Consider the following 12305-nt stretch of genomic DNA (forward strand, 5'->3'; position numbering starts at 1 on the left):
CAGCCATTTTTGTTCTTACATACTAATAATTTTGTTATTCACTTTAATTCGTAAATCGCGTGATTTGATGCAATTTTCGATTGTAATTATAGAAAATTGTTGTCACCATTGCTGTGGCCTTAATTGCTTAGAGACACTTCACATGTTTTCTAATGTTATACATTTGTCATTTGTATAGGAGTGCCCTATAACATGTAGAAATGTTAGGGATAAGATAGAACTGATTTTAAAAACTAGAGAATTTTGTTTAGATATAGTATATTATAGTAGAGCAGATGCTCTATATTCTACTGTTTAATACTATTACAATGAAAAAAATCTTAAAAAAACCCACGTCTGCGAATCAACTATATCGAATGAATCTAAAAAAAACACCGTAAAATTCAATAACATGACGTGTTTTGACAGATTTTTCCATCTTCAATCGATGTGGATTTTTTCTAAAAATCATAGAAATTTCGTGTGAACAAACAAATTATGTTTCTGTTCCGGTGTTTTTGGAGTCTATGGGAACTATGAATAAATTGGCTCGTAATCAAAGTAACGGTGATGCAATTGATTTCTTGAACATCGGTTGAGTTTTTTTGTTCCGTTTAAGGCGGAGTCGTACATAAATCATGTAACTATCAAGAATGTGTTTTTTTACGAACATGAACACGTTTTGGGATACTGGTATCTTTAAAAGTATAATAGTGAATAAATAATGGATTGAAAAAATAGGCAGATTCTTATCAAAAAATGTACATATCGAAAAATGGAAACTTTTGTTTTTAATTAATCTATTAAGGCGTGTGCCTAAATTAACGCAATATCTCTTCTAAAAAAATATTTTTGTACTAAAAATAAATACCGTAGAAAGTTCTAAGTTATAAGATATTACACATTTGTACAAAGAAGGTCATATTTCAGTGTAACCACAGCCTTATACCACGTACCTATAATTCGTGTGAACACACCCTTAACACAAAATCCATGGGTTTGAAGAAAAGGCGGCACATCAAACATATTCAGCTATTAGCGATTCGTTATCCCATTTCTTGGGACACCGATACTAAACAATTATTTAATAATTGATTTAATAACCTTAATTATCAAATTGTACTTGTGTAAAAGTAATAGCAATTAAATATGTTTATCAAAGCAAGGATTAATGTTTTCCCACAGATATTATTCGGTACAGCTGGTACTGCGTGATAGAGCAACAAACATTCATCCATAAATCCATCCTTTAATATTAGTCCGAATTAGGATGGTAGGAATGGATGATATGTAAGAATTGAGCAAACCACATACTTATAATATTAGTATGAAGTAGGGTAGAAAGAACATTATGGTGCATTTACACATTCCTACGAATAGCGAGGCGAATAACGAACAAGCATAATATGTGAACAGTGCACTCCCTATTCACCTTGAAATTCGAGCATTGGTTACGAATAGTTTTCGTACGTTTTCAAAGGGAAGACGAATATGTGAATAGTGTTTCGCCACGACACTAGAATAGGAATTTTTTAGTATTGACGAATCGAGTGGCGAAATGTGTAAATGCAGCTTTAAAGTTCCTGTATCTATTTATCTAGTAACAAATAATCTCAGAGTTTCATAGGTATTTTGCTGTGAGATAATTCAACGACTGGTGCGTTTACGATGACAATGGTAATAAAGGCGGCCATTTAAGTCTCGCTACGGACTAATTTATTTTAATTGAACACAATGCTCATTAATATTATTGAGATGTTCATTTGACAAATGGAAGTACTAGTAAAGTTATAATTTATAGAGATGGAAATCAATTAAACATATTAAATTATTTATTTTTACTTTAAGAATTGCTAAAAACAAACTTTTTAGTACGTAAGGTTTTAATTTTAAACATCAAGAGTATTATAATTTTTTATATTTATTTTTGTCTTTCCAGGTATGTCCAGATGATAATTATGGGGGAAAAAGATGTGAAAAACGAAGTAAGTACTTGAAAATAAAGCAAAGCCAAAGTCTGGCTAGCCTCTGGCCTCTGGGTTCGATTCCTATTTAAAAAGCAGTAGGCTCAGTGGTTAACCGGTAAAGGTTCGATTCCTATTAAAAATATTGCTGAAAGTAAAATGTATTTTCTAAGTAGGTCTTGTATGGTAAAACAAGGTTTTATGTATGTAATTATAAAATGATAAATATATGTAGAGATAAACTACGATAACATGGCGCGCCCCTCCAAATTACTGTTTCAATGTGTGTAGTGACATCCTTACGAAGGAGTTTGTATGTAGTTGTACGTATTTGTCTTTAGTACTTTAGTAGCAGGCCGGCAGCGGTCTGAATCTTGGTGGTGCATTGTAAATACTTTCACAAATACTTTCAAACGTTTTGAATTTTGGAGGGGCGCGCCATGTTATCGTAGTTTATCTCTATAACTAGTTTTCTATCTAGTTTAATGCTCCTTCTAAAGTACACATTTGTACCTTACCTTGGGCCTTAGGTTAGATTACCTATTTTAATATCCTGGAATATTTATGATACAAACTATAAAATTATCTTTATAACGACATAGTTGTGTGTGTACACTTTAACCTTGCAATAGCTGAAACATAAACGATTGAGTTCTGTACACACTATTAAAATAAGCCCTTTTTATGAGTCCATAAAGATTTGATGTATGGCAAATAAGCAGAGAGTTATACCAACAAATAAACAATAATTATGAGTAATAAGTAATAACTAAAATTAATTATCCACTGTCGCGGTAACTACAAGCACCTTCAAAACGGCTTGACTGATTCTCATGATATTTTATGTGCATATCGGGTAAGTTAGAGAATCGGAAGACATGTAAGTATTTTTCATAGCCCTAAAATATAAGGTTAAGGCAAAAGGTAAAAAATATTTGCCGTGTCAAACACGCATATACAAAACATATTATAACTTGTATGATGTACGGCACGGTAAATAAATAACCATTTGGCTTGGTGGTATACAGTATGTACCTCTTACATTTACCCCATAGATATCAAGCTACAAATCGAATCTATATTTAAAAAAAACAAATTACCTTATAAAATTCAATTAAAACACTAAATATCGCCCACGTATTTTATAATTAAATAAAAAAATTCAATCTATACGAATTAAATCGTAAACACAGAACTAAACAGTTTAAAAACCAATTAGATGGAAATTACTGATTTTAAATATGGTATTATAATATTTAAAAACCTATTATCGTCTATTGATTTGAATTAACATTGGAAACTTGTCGAACGGTTTTGTTTTACTTAAGGAACAAACCGGATACAATTTTATTAAATTATCTGCACATTATAATATAACTTATAAGTAACTATTTTTTTTTAATTTTTCAGTAAGCTTTAATCGAAATTTATGTGTGCTTAATACTTATATATTTTCATTCATATATATATATGGTTTGGCGTATGCCGTAAATAAATAAATAAATATATATATTTCTCTATATACAACAATTCTGTTTATATATTTGGATCATTAAAAGGGGAAAAATAATTGTAGAGCAATATTTTGTTTGCCAATAACGTAACAAATGAATTACATTCTCAGATAAAAACATTCGAATTTAATCATATCGTCTTTCTGAATAGGTACCAGGATGTCCTTGGGCCTTAGACAAAGTAACAATTATAAAACGATAACGAAGTTAGAAAAGGAAAAATGTATGGGATTGACATTAGATAGACCACGTGATCTAACGCGGCGTATGTCAATCCCATACATTATTGCCTTTTCTAACTTCGTTATCGTTTTTAAATTGTTACTTTGTCTTAAGGCCCTTATCACGGATACATATTAATAAAACTTAAACGTGACTTCTGTATGGTTTCTCTTCACCGCAAAGTTTCGTAATAACTTCTAGAACACCAAAAATTCGTGAACCTATTATACTGCCTTACCGACTTATCATGCTTGATAAAAAATCATTTTGCCTCATAAAAATCTATGACACTTTTATAGTATTTTTACGGCCCACGATTTAACGTGCGGCGAATAGAAAAACCTTCAATTTTTAATAAAAATAATCTTCAATTACGTATCATAAAATCAATCGAGACATAGGAATTTATGAGTTTTCTAATCTCCAAAGATTTTACGATTCAATCACCGGTTATATAGGATTTCGATCAATTAAAATGTACTATTTTGTTTATGCTTCGCCTACTTTGAATCTTTATATTAGAGATTTTAAATATGGACAGAATGTTCGTACTTAAATGGGAAATAGGATTAATAATATGATACATACTTATCACTACATAGTATAAAACAAAATCGCTTTCTCTGTCCCTATATCCCTATGTATGTTTTGATTTTTAAAGCTACGCAACATATTTTGATGCGGTTTTATTAAACAGATAGAACGATTCAAGAGGAAGGTTTAAGTATATAATTTATTAAGTTTTACATGAAGCGGTCGAAGCAGCATGCAGAAAGCTAGCAGTATTATAATTCGACAGCCGAAATTTTGTCTCCATGTTATTTTTTTCCGTCTCAGTTATGACATAGAGCTCTACCATTTATATAAAATTTTACTAAGAGCACCTTATTTACATTTAACATTGTATTTGTGCAATACATACAATTCAATTGTCTTTATGTATTCAAGTGTTCATTTACCTATGTGGTCATAACCTTCAATAAACATTATGCGAAGGTATTGTTTTGTGTCAATGACCATTTTTTGCGATAATTTATTTTTTATCTGTGCACGTGATTGATATTTAAACAGCGTGTTTGTCCGTTTGTCATACTAATTGGCGAATTATTTGTAAGTATATTTAGAGGGCATTTATAAATATTGAGTCATTGTTTTATTGTAAGTTTTTACAAGTTATATTACGTGTATTTTTGCAAATAGTAATGTACAGAAGGCTCTTACTAAATCTATACTTAATATTGTAAAGCTGAAGAGTTTGTTTGGACGCGCTAATCTCAGAAACTACCTCAGAACAAAGAATCCTATGGAACTGCCGTAATTGTTCAATTTGACGCGGAAATAATAATGATATACCCATCTCTTTCTCACAACAGTGGTTTTACCTTAGAAAAAGCATCAACACTCTTTTTATTAGCGTCCTCTTCATTGGCTACATCGATGCTTTGCTGCCACGGACGCCATCTTAGTATCCGGTTTTGTTTACATGTGAGAAGATGTCATTGTGAAATTTTTATGATTTTCCAGTGTTTTTCGACCATAATCTAGTGTAATAAGTATAATTAAAATTAATAATAGGTACCATGAAGTGTTCTATAATAGGTTGTGGCCTATGCCAAAGCAAAAACAGGCCGAATCTAACCTTTCAAGGGTAAGTGGCTAACATTTTGTTAAATTGTTGCTTATATTAAAGTGTATTTATTATCAAGTGTATAGAAATCTTTTAATCATTTTACATTTAATCATCTTAGTTATTATGAGCTGTAGAAACCCGCAATATTCTCCTTATTTCATTTGCATCGAAAACATAAACATGAGTGCTAGTGTCGAACATCATCGCATAAACACCTTATCGATAAATTATTAATTTGTTTATTAATTACGTGCGAAGTTATATGTTGTTGTATATTTTCTCGTTTTAGTTTACCAAGTAACGAATCCCGGCGAAAGGCATGGTTGGAAAAGATTGGCATAGAAAATATCCGGCCAGGAACTAAAAACATTAATGTGTGCTCATTGCACTTTGAAGAGAGCGCATTTAATAAGACTTTAAACATTGTTTGATTGAGAGATGATGCTATCCCAACAGTATTTGCAAAGGTAAATAATTCATCAATCTTTTTATTAAACAACTAGCTGCTCCGCGCGGTTTCACCCCCGTGGCTCCAATACTGTTGGTCGAAGCGTGGTGATATATATTATATACCCTATAGCCTTCCTCGATGAATGAACTATCTAACACCGAAAGAATTTTTCAAATCGGACCAGTAGTTCCCTAGACTAGCGCGTTCAAACAAACAAACAAACTCTTCAGCTTTATAATATTATAGTATAGATTTTATTTAGCTCATCCTGTTTGTTTTTTTTAGGTACAAGGTAGTAATTGAAATTGTACCCCCTTACTGTTGACCGATTAATCTAATTGCTATATGCTTCACAATATCTTTTTTGACTTATTTGCTCTAGAGACCTAGAGTGTCATGAGACAAGTGGTGTGATGACTGGTACTTAAAACCTACTGAGTTATTTTTTAGTTTTTAAGATATTACCTACATTATTAAAATCTTTTAAAGTGAAACTTTTATTACATGGTCTCAAACTTTTTCTATACTTAATATTGTAAAAAGGAAAGATTTGATTGTGTATGCACAAAAAGACCTCAAAACTACTGGTCCAATTTTTTTAATTCTTTCGTTGTTGGAAAGCTACACTTTCCATAAGTATATAATACACTATGTTTGTTCAATAAATTATTTTAATAAAAAAAAAATACTAAAAGTTTTACAATTTACCAAACATTGAGTCCATGTTTCTGTAGCAATCTATTTATTATTACTTGGGACCATATCTAATGTAACATTTTTATCTCTTTCAGGCAGACCATCCATCTCAATTTGCTTTAATTGACATATGAAATACTACTGATCAACCATCATGCTCAGGTTATCCACATCCACAAGATGCCAAGGATCTTGAATTGGTAAGAGCAGTTCTTGAATAGAAAACCTATATGAAATAATTCTTGTTTAAAAAAAGGGAACTTCAATACGTAACTTTTTCATAGTCTTAGTCATACATGCTGAGATTCATGTGTATAATTATGAGAACTGTTATCAATAATTAAAATTTATTTAATGTTTTAGGCTTCAGCACTCGAATAATTAAAAAAAAATAGAAGAAAAAGTGGAGAAACAGAAAAAGAAAATTAAATGTTTAAATGAAGTGGTCCGTCAACAAATTTCCACACTGTATATGGCCAAGCTCATTTGCCGTATCTGAGACTACTGTCGCATGTACCTAAACATATTATATAGTAACCACTATAACTTAAATAAATTATTTTATGAAAAAATTGTGTTTGTTATTTAACTATACTTGCCCTTGAACATCTGCTTGAGTCACTCACATGTATTTTAGCCAGCGGCTCTGCTCTTTTTTATTTTCGTAGATGCGAACGAAGTCGCGGGTAAAGAATGCTCTTATGATCGAATGGGTTGCTTGGAAGAAATTGCTTGGAGCAATAAAGCCGCCTTTTGACTAAATATGTCCTATTAAGTAAAATTTGTATTTTCTGTTTGTGTGCAATAAAGCTTATAAATAAATAAATAAAGTACCCTATGGATGGCTCCATAGTCAAACAAAACCCGATGTTAAATTTCATCAAAATTGGCTTATCCGTTTTAGCGTGAAAACGGAATATACATACATAAACACTTTCGCATTTATAATATTATAAAACCTATCTTATGTGTTAATTCAAGTTACCCTCAATATGTGTGCTAAATTTCATTGTGATCGGTTCAGTAGTATTTGCGTGAAAGAGTAACAAACTTACACATCCATCTTCACAAACTTTCGCATTTATAATATTAGTAGGAAGTATGATAGGATAGGATTAGTGTGGATACATAGGTATATAAAGAAAACCCTGTCAATCGCGAAAAAAATCAGCTGTTTCATATAAAACTGCAGAACGAAAATATCAAAATGTATTGATTACACACTACAGCTATCCCTAGTAGGTAGGTACAATTGCAAAATGGTTAATCCGAATCACGAATTACCGAGTAGGTAACGATTGCCCGATAGAAGTAGTTATCTTTTTTTATCCCATTCTTAACTCTATCATCAATCGATACAATATTATCGACTAGACGAACAAGTGAACGTCCCTAGCCCGCCATGTTTGTTCCCCGATTTGTTTACTTAGGTATGCAGGAAAAGTACATGCATATGGCAGTTCCATATGATCGTTATTCAGAGGAAACTACTGATTATCGGGAAAAATCCTTGCGGTCATCTCGCTGAGACCAACACGAGCGGAGCACTGCGGGTAAAACCGCGGATCAGAGCTAGTAATAAATAAAAATATTTTTAACATTTCTATAGTAGTAATTTCTTTAAATACACAATACCCACATTGTATAGAATACGGGTTTTTACAATATTGTAGCATTGTATAGTTGATAAACAGTATGTTTAAAGTTTTATGAGCAATTAAAACCATTTATGGATTCGATTGGTTTAATATTTATTAAGATATACTATTTACATAACAAGTAACATCTTATCTTCTTATATATAAAATTCTCGTGTCACAATGTTAGTCTGCATACTCCTCCGAAACGGGTGGACCGATTCTCATGAAATTTTCTCTGCATATCGGGTAAGTCTGAGAATCGGCCAACATCTATTTTTCATATGTACCACGGGCGAAGCCGGGGCGGACCGCTAGTCTTATATATAAAATTCTCGTGTCACAATGTTAGTCTCCATACTCCTCCGAAACGGGTGGACCGATTCTCATGAAATTTTCTCTGCATATCGGGTAAGTCTGAGAATCGGCCAACATCTATTTTTCATATGTACCACGGGCGAAGCCGGGGCGGACCGCTAGTAATATATAAAATAATCCTACTACTACAGTATTTTTATACCTATAAAATGAATTAGTTCATTTTTAATAAGAATTTCTTTGAAATAAAAGTAAAAAAAGATATGAAGAAAAATTGAAGTACTTCCTTATAGGATTAAGTTTTGCAAAAAGTACCTATAGACTTACGCAGCATTTTATCCTCACAACAAACGTGAATAATTAAACCCTTCTCGACCTTAAGAACAATGTATCAATTCGTAATTATAAATGACCCACAAACACACTTGCTTACACATTATTTTGCTAAATTATGAGAAGCCAGTCGCGGATGTGTTAACGGTACGTGCACTTATCTATGACAGAAGATTAGTTAAGTGACGACTAATGACAGGATAATAGTAACTAGAGTAAACGTTACTTAAAATAGAGCGTTTAAATTTTATTTCACTACCTGCGCTCCGCGGTTTCACCCGCATGCATGCTCCTGTTGGTCTTAGCGTAATGACTAATGATATATAGCCTACAGCATTTCTCGATGAATGGGCTATCTAACACAGAAAGAATTTTTCAAATCGGACAGTAGTTCCTGAGATTATCGCGTTCAAACAATCAAACTCTTTAGCTTTATAATAGATAATGATAACAAACAGTTCGTTTTACTGTAAGTTAGTGATAAGATTATGTTTAGTGAAAAATTTAATGTTGTGTAGATTACTGAATTAAATTTATAAATTTTGGCTACGTAGTTGATTTAGTTTTAGACCTAAAACAATGTTATTTCCAATCTTTATAAGCTCTACATTGATTGTAAAACAAATAGGTAAAGTGGTCCGAAATACTATGACAATAGCATAAGCAAGGCACTTTTGATCATATGCTATCAGCTTATCGTCCTAAAGAATGAAAATGTAATATTATTCATAAATAAACAAGAAAATCAGCGTAACATCTTTCCTTATACATGCCTCATCATTACGATATCCATAAGTCACGTATAAAATAAGTAATAAAAAGCAATATTAAATTATCGGAATCATTGATATTTTCGCGCTTGACCTCGCAGCAGATTTAAGGGTCCTGTCAAGAGATAATTTATTATTCAGCCGATTGTACACGCTTATAATAAATTGTACTTTACGAATCGGGATTATGGTATTTTCATATGATTTGATATATATTTTTTTCGACGTGAGCTCATGATGTGTGGATTTTCTTGTTTTTGTCATCTTGTGGGGTATAGGTTATATATTTTTAGTTATATATTTTTAAATCATAATTTAAAGACAAGAACGTCCAAAAACTGAAGAGTTTCGAACATTTTACAGCGAGTGTGGTCACAGACTGACTATGAAAATACCTACTACATTATCAGCCATTCATTAATTTTTTAAGATAAGTCGTCCCAGGAAATGTATTATTCTTATGTTGTTTAATAAAAATAATATGTTATAAGACAACATAAGTATCAGCTTGCCATTAGATATAAAGTGATTTTTTAAATTTTGCTGTTATTGGTTTAAAATAGTCGTTTTTGCTAGAGATTCTTTTGAAGATCTTTTCAATTGATAAAACTAATATTATCATTCCAGTAATTTAGAGGTAATAAATAACGAATACCTCTTTATATCCTTAAATATGTTGAACAGTAATAATTTGTGCGTAGGAAAATGTTAAAATATGATAACTCAAACCTTTAAACAGCTATTCAAATTACATTAATATTAAATTTCGCATAAATACAGATACGATCTGAGATTAGTATCAATCCGCCATCATTAAACAAATTTGTCAGTAAATAAGACTATAAAGTACGAATAATTTATGAAAATTTTCGAAATTTGAGCCGAAAGAGGCATAAAAATAATGGAACGTGTAATATATTATGTTACTGATTAATTGAATGAGGGATGATTTGAATTATTTTTATAGTCCAAAGATCGTTTATTCCAAATTAATGACAATTTAAAATTCAAGAGCCTTAGTATTTACCCGACTGCCAAAGAAGGAGGGTAATGTTTTTCGAGTGTATGTAAGTATGTATGTATGTCTTTTCCTTTGTGACCACCTGTAGCCTAAACGGCTTGATGGGTTTTGATGTATGAGGTATCGTTAGATTTGTCTTGATTACGGGAGTGTCATAGGATACATTTTATCCTAAAAGTCCCACGGGATAAAGACATAATAATATTTTTTTAGTGTGCAGTCGGGTATTTTGTTTTTTTAATAATAATTGTCTTGTTCACATAACTATTATATTTAAAGAAATTTAAATGTGTAACCGTTCCGAAACTCTATATCACCATCGCAAAATAATTAAACATCCATCACAACGAGCGCAATAAGTGTTATAGTCGAATAGTTCCCAGTACATTGCCGGCCATCCATGGAGCGGTAACAAATGCGCGGTAGTGCTAGTTCAATAGACGTGATGTATTGCGATGTGTTGAGATGAGCAAGCTAATTATGTTTCTGCGATGCGGGGTGTGGCATTCCGATGGGCCGATGAACTTGCGTGCGCTTAGAATCGTGTAGACGCACTTTTATAATAATTTATATATTAATTACAATAACTTATACTGTTTTTAAATTATTATAGTATTAGTGGGTTAATGATGATTCATTTGGCATTCATAGTAAAGTGATATGATATTGTACTTAGAACTAAAGTAAAAAATAGGAAGGATTATCTTTATAATACGAATCCTTGGATGCACAAAAAGTGTTTATAAAAGCAAGGTAGACAAAGGAAAAAAGTACCTATTAGGACACAGTCACCTAATCTTTAAAACTTTTAAGAAATTGATTTGTACCATTAGATTTAAATATTTTTATCTTTCTACATTTTCTCTATTAAACGTATTCAGTGCCTGTATGAGCTAAAAAGGCTTTTTTCTTCACAATACCGTCTTCTCTATACCCGCTTAACTCTTCAACACATGACGTATATAGTATCAAGTTGTGAGCTATCACAGTCATTCTATAAGACTGGCTGATGGCTGATGGCTAACCAACAGCACAAATGAGATGCCTTTTATTACTTTTAGCTTTCGTTCTAATTTTATCTTATGGTATATATGGTTTTATTGTGAATTAGAACAATTACTATTATTTATGTTTGTACGTTACAACAAGTGTATAATATATAGTTGATTCTTTAAAATTCTTGATTCATATGATTATGTGTGACGGGATGTAAGATTTGTTCTATTTTTATGAAAATTATAGTCATTTTTTAGGATATTAAAATTGAATGGTATTAAAATTAAAATCTCATGCAATTAACTGCTACTGTATACAAAAATACAAATGAATATTTTAATTTTTCCCTATATTTAATATCTCAAATACAAATTCAAATTCATTTATTAATTGCTTGAACACGACATATTAAACATCTCTCTAAATATCTGTGTACAATTTCATCAAAATCGCTACATTCGATTCGACAACCTTAACATACATAAAAATACACAGATATTTTAATAATTCCCAAGGTATCGATACTTTCAAATAATTTCGACACATGTCAGTCCGTCTGTCCATCAACATAGCGGGAACGGAGATAACACTAATATATTACTCTATGTGTATGGAATGACATGCGAAATTTTTGATAAATAATTTATAGCAGATTCGCTTTTGATGTATAATTTTGTCTCTTATTTAGTTTTATTTGGTCTAGATTCAGTTAATTGTTAAAGTAGAATTGTGTGTTCGAATCTTTTGTGAAATTTATGTATATTCTTCTGAATG

At 31.3% G+C, this 12305-nt stretch overlaps 1 protein-coding gene and 1 long non-coding RNA gene across 3 annotated transcripts in view; both read left to right on the plus strand.

Moving 5' to 3' along the window:
• The window catches only part of ds (dachsous cadherin-related 1), a 252376-nt gene that overhangs the window by 118171 nt on the left and 121900 nt on the right, over positions 1 to 12305 (plus strand). The gene's annotated exons all lie outside the window — the stretch shown is intronic.
• LOC149909174 (uncharacterized) lies at positions 4975 to 7879 on the plus strand. 2 transcript variants are annotated; one of them, XR_016458642.1, is made up of 4 exons: positions 4975 to 5327; positions 5599 to 5776; positions 6552 to 6656; positions 6820 to 7878. It is a non-coding gene; the product is annotated as an uncharacterized LOC149909174 (long non-coding RNA). The 2 variants fall into 2 exon arrangements; XR_016458641.1 differs by lacking the exon at positions 4975 to 5327 and having other exon boundaries at positions 5338 to 5776; positions 6820 to 7879.

Source organism: Colias eurytheme, chromosome 4 (assembly GCF_061535395.1).
Source record: "Colias eurytheme isolate Ceu_HAF_F1 chromosome 4, ilColEury1 Martin Lab GWU primary, whole genome shotgun sequence".
NCBI lineage: Eukaryota > Metazoa > Arthropoda > Insecta > Lepidoptera > Pieridae > Colias > Colias eurytheme.